This window comes from Elephantulus edwardii, unplaced genomic scaffold (genome assembly GCF_000299155.1).
Source record: "Elephantulus edwardii isolate Elephantulus edwardi_28Jun2011 unplaced genomic scaffold, EleEdw1.0 scaffold00267, whole genome shotgun sequence".
In the NCBI taxonomy this organism is placed as follows: domain Eukaryota; kingdom Metazoa; phylum Chordata; class Mammalia; order Macroscelidea; family Macroscelididae; genus Elephantulus; species Elephantulus edwardii.
Window position 1 is genome coordinate 3,118,247 of NW_006400017.1, and position 5,256 is coordinate 3,123,502.

Consider the following 5,256-nt stretch of genomic DNA (forward strand, 5'->3'; position numbering starts at 1 on the left):
TGTTTAATAAAATAAATCACTGAACTATGCCCATCATTATCCTATCTTTCCAAAGCCCAGCTGAATCTTGCCCATTTCCTTTACCCACCCCTCCCTCCACCCACCAAATTGTAAGACCCTATGATTTTTCCCTTGGTGACTCTCATCCCTTTGCTCTCACCCACTTTGCCTTGGATCCTCGTACAAGTTTTACTAGTTCCTGTTTCTACAATAATGGTCTTACACAGTATTTGTCCTCATGAGAATGAGTTAGCTCCCATAGCATACTGCTCTCCAGTCCCTCCCAAGTTATGTAGCAATTTTTTAAAATTTTTTTTAATTATTTTTGTGTGTGTGTCCCATCAAATCAGATCTGACTGGTACAGGAGGAGATTGCCCCTCCTTTCCCGGCAGAGCATCTGGTGGATTCAAACCGTGCGCCTCTGGGATTGTGCAGCAATTTTTAAAATAATTGTTCCTGAGTGCTATGTAGTATTCCATCTTGTGAATGTACTACAATTTCTCAAGCCATTTGATTGTGGTTGGCCATTGTAAGACTAATAATCCAGAGTGAGTTTCATGGAAGTGAAATTCACAAGATGCCTATTGTCCTTCAAGTTTATAGTGAATTTATGAGAAATCACATTTCTTGTATCCAGAGAAAACAGTCTTTGTGTCAACTGGCAAATCATCTAAGAGATTTGGCTATAGGAAGAGTCAAGAAACTATAGTGTTGTGCCACAATCGTGAGTCCCCCAAAGGCTGCCAGGGAGCCGAAATCGAAGCAAGAACATGAGGGATTTTATTACAAGCTCTCGAGCAGGGACTCGACACACACACTGACCCAGGGGCCGCGTGGCAGAGCTCCCAGCACTTCGAGACAAGGGTTTTTATTGGTGCTGGGAGTGGCAAAGACTGAGTGAGGGGTGGGGAAATACAAGGGGATTGGGGGCCTTGTGAGGTAAGATGGAGGCTGCACATGGTGATTGGCTAATTTGTAAATAAGCGGGCTCATTAGCAAGGGCCCTGAACACTTGGCATATTCTGATTGGAGTAAGGTTCATACAGGAGGAGTTAAAGTCACTTCTTTGTTCCTGAGGTCCTTTCAGGAAGTGAACTCGAGAAAAACAAGGACAAAGGACTTAAGATGGCGGCCTGACCAGAGATATATATAACACAAATCTTGACTCTCACATTCCCCCTTTTCTCTTGGTAATTGGAGGAACTAATCATAGGTCCTCAGTGAGACACACGTCTGGGTTGATCCTTGAGGGAGTATTTTCAACATGTGAGGTTGAGTCCAATGCAAGTGGCTGGTTGAACTTTGCTTCCTTAGCTGGCGGTCTATCTCTGGAACAAGGCTCAGGGTCTGGAACAAACCTCAGTCAGGTTACCCATAGGAAAGGGAGCAAACCTAGAGAGAATAAACTTGTGAATTACAAAGAAAAACATTTTTAGAGATGTTACTAGAGAAGATGGGAAAAAGTGGCTTAGATAAAGTTTCTCATACACAATTTTGTGGGCTTAATTGAAGCCTACTTCTGGTACTACTTTAATTCAGAGCAAGGCCAAAGCAACCACTGACTATACTAGAGATAGGTTTCCTGACAGGGCTCGGTTGTCCACTTTATTCCTATTGTCAATCTGAAGGCTTTCAGTGACTTAAACTTGATCTTTATTTCTTCAGATCTTGCCAAGCATGGCCTACAAAAGACTTCTAGTTTTTCAATGAAGCGTTCCAGCAGAGTTTCAAGAACTAATTTTTAGGTCTTTTCGAGACCTCGCATAGTCCCTGTTGCCTGGGGTCTTCAGCGTGTGCTTGAGGAAGGCAACAGGATGACAGAAGTCACAGACAAACTAGATTGAATTTCCTCCCATTCTGGCCCTTTTGGTCCTCTTCAGATAAATGAGCAAATTGTTATCCTACCCACTGGAAGGCAGTTCTTCTAAAGAGAACCCTCCCAGGACTTTGGATAGGTCTTCTTCTAGTGTCCTTGCTTTTTGCAATAAATATTCCCCCTTGTCTCTTATCTGGTCTCCTTTTTCCTCTTGGGGGTTTTTCACCTTCGGTGGTATTTCCATAGACAGCATTGTCTGGAGGTATCTGGTATTTCACAGTTGAAAGAGTCTGGCTTCCTGTGGGTCCAACACTTCACAGTTTGCAACAGCTGGCTTCCTGCAGGACCAGAACTCGACAGTTTGCAAAGCTTGGACTCCTGCTGCCACTTAGAACAAGAGTTTCCAAGGCCTCCCTCCTGTGGTCCTGGCAAATAACAGCTTATTTGAACTGGCCTCCCACAGCCCCAGCACTTGATAGTGTGGAAAGCCTGGCCCTGTGAAGATCCAGCACTCACAGTTTATAATAAGCCTGACTTAGTTCTGCTTTTTCATCATCCTCACATACCCAGTTCCCTTCTGGCTTCAGACTCTAGTCCCATATGTTAGGAGGTGGAAGCTCATCCCTGGTCCAAGTCTTTCCAGGGCCTTGACCCTGCACCTAGTCCAGGCATCCTGTCCTGGGAGCAGCCGCTCCTGCTGGGCTGCTCTCCTCATTGCAGTTTACCTACTGCCCCAAGATGCTGCTTGGTGGGAGCTCAGGACTCCCCATCAATGGCCTCAGTCTCTTTCACCGGACAACTGGGGTGGGAATGTCCATTCTTGAGTTCAAGGGGCTGAGGGAGTCTGGTGGTTCCTCTGGAGTATGCCCAGCGTGTATTTTTAAAGACAGCATTATCTGGAGGTATCTGGCATTCTCAGTTGTTAAGTACCTTGGGTGTCATGTTGACCATGCTGAGTTGAGTTTGTGCCAATGGCTCAGTCCATCTTTTGTAGTCTCCTCCTAATGTCAGGGATGCTCTGGGAAACAAAAGTCAGGTTAAACATTCAGACTCTAGCAGAGTTTTCTGAGCCAAGATCTGCGTACTTACAGAAAGCTTGATGCAGCCTTTCAAAAACAGGAAGGGATTTCCAGTTGGTTGCCGCAGGATGTCTTCGTTTATCTTCAGGTTTGGAGTTTCCTTTCTTCTTGGCCTTAGAGACTGTACTTTTTATGTTCCTTCTGCCATAGGCTTCTGCCATCTGGATACGAATTAGCCTTAGTGAAACAATTGTTTTCAAATAATCTCCATGAAGGCAAGCTGCTACTATTCATCTCTTCTCTTTACCAGCCAGAAGCTGGATTAAGAAAAATTTAATCTGCTCACTTAGCAAAGAAAATAGTGATTATTATGTCTGTTATTCTAATAATTACCTTCATAAAAGAGTCTGAAAGTTTTCTTTTTCTTAGAGTCTCTGTATAACTACCTGAAGGGGTATTGTTTGGCCTTGTTCTAAGTAGCCCTGGCCGAAAGACTATGAGGTGAAATAAAATTATCTAAGCAGCTTTTCCTCAGTACATTCTGGAGTGACACTTACTCTAGGTTTTTTTACTATTAAGTGTCACTGGCATATTAAAAAACCTCACTGGCTTGATTTGGGCAGTACCCAAAATCTACATTTTCTTTCATCTTGCCCTCATTTAGCAAGTGTCCTCCACATTCTTAGTTTTATAATATAGAATATTAAAGGCCAATGTATCTATATTTTACTCAATTTTCTTGACCTCTGGTGAAATGTCACTTGAAGAGTAATAATGATCTATACAAAGGCTACTTTTTCTTTTTACCACAACCTGAATAATATAAAAACTCTAAATTTTTACTGAAATAAAAGAATATTCTTTTGGCTAAGAATAGTATTAGCAAACAGGCCATTCATAATTTTTCCTAACAGACTTTTTAACCAGAATGGACACTTTTGTTATTACTTTTGAGCAATGATCTAAAATGAAATGAACAAAATACGTGTCAATACATGTGCAGTCCTTACAGATCATCAGATATAATAACAATACAGCTTTTGATCAGACACAGAACAAGTTTTATTCATCATATATAACTTCTACTCATCAGACACAGCAAATTTTACTCATCAAATATAACTTATCAGATACAGCACAAGTTTTACACATCGAATATAACTTTCATGCATCAGATACAGCACATGTTTTACTCATCAAATATAACTTTCACTCAGCAGATACAGCATAAGTTTTAGCTCATCAGATACAATGCAACTTCAATCAGATCTGATACAAGCCTGCATCAATGGAAAAAGAAGCACGGAGAGCTTCTGCTTCCGATCCTATAAAATGAAGACTGGAAAGCTTTAGCTTCCATTCCTATAGTTTCCTGTTTAAAGTACAGAAACCAACACAGGCACAACTTGTGCAATAGATACCGGTAAAGTGCATGGATTCGCAAAGGCAATGGAGAATACCAAGAGTTGATTGTTTCTCCCTTCTAACTCCCTCTCTCACTCTCCATTCTTTTGAATGATTAGGGTTAGCGATCCATTTTGACAACTTGACAGTGTGGCAGTAATTGAAGGAAAAGAGGGGTAAAAGATCATTTTAATTCCATTACTGTTCCCTGCCTGGGTTACAAGAGTCATTGGGATAGCCACTTCTGAGAAAAACACATTGGAGGAAGAATACAGCAGTTGTCCCCAGGCCTAATCACTCCTTGAGAAACCTGATAACATCTAAGATGAAGAACCAGACAATCAGGATCAAGGACGGATTCTGATAAGGCTCTGGGCCTGATCACAAAAGACCAAACCCAGGTTAATTGCTGAAAAATACCATCCCCCCTAGTCCTAAAAACCCCTATAAAAGGAAAGGCCCTTGACTGCCTGGGCACCATTACCTTCTCCGCTGCTCGTGGTCACTTGGTGTCCCTTTCAGACCATGCAATAAAGGCCTGTTCTTTTCTTGGGACCAGTTTCTTTCTCTCTCTCTCAACTCTTTTTCTAACACACACGCACAGGATTAAGCATTAACACCAGCATTTGAAGAGGCAGCAGAAGCCCCATTTTTTTTAAACCCCCATTAGTGCTGGAGGCAGAAGCAGGCCATAAAAATTCTTGGCTTAGGGCAAACACAAGTGCCCCGGGTAAAGCCCAGTCTGCCGCTGAAAAAGTAAGGAATTAACTAGTGTCTACGTGACACAAAAAGAGCAAAGGCAGGCAAAGTAACCAGCCCATCAAAAGCCGACCAAATGACTGACCCCCTGGCCCATCAATCTCTTTGCCCTAGCAGGGGCACCCAAGAAAAAGCTATAAAAGCAAGTGGGAGAGAAAACTCAGGGCTTTTTCTGCCACACTAACTCCAGGGGAGTCTGCGTGACAAAATCACCCGATTGAGGTGAAAACGTCAAGGAAGTCAGCCTCTCGGAACGT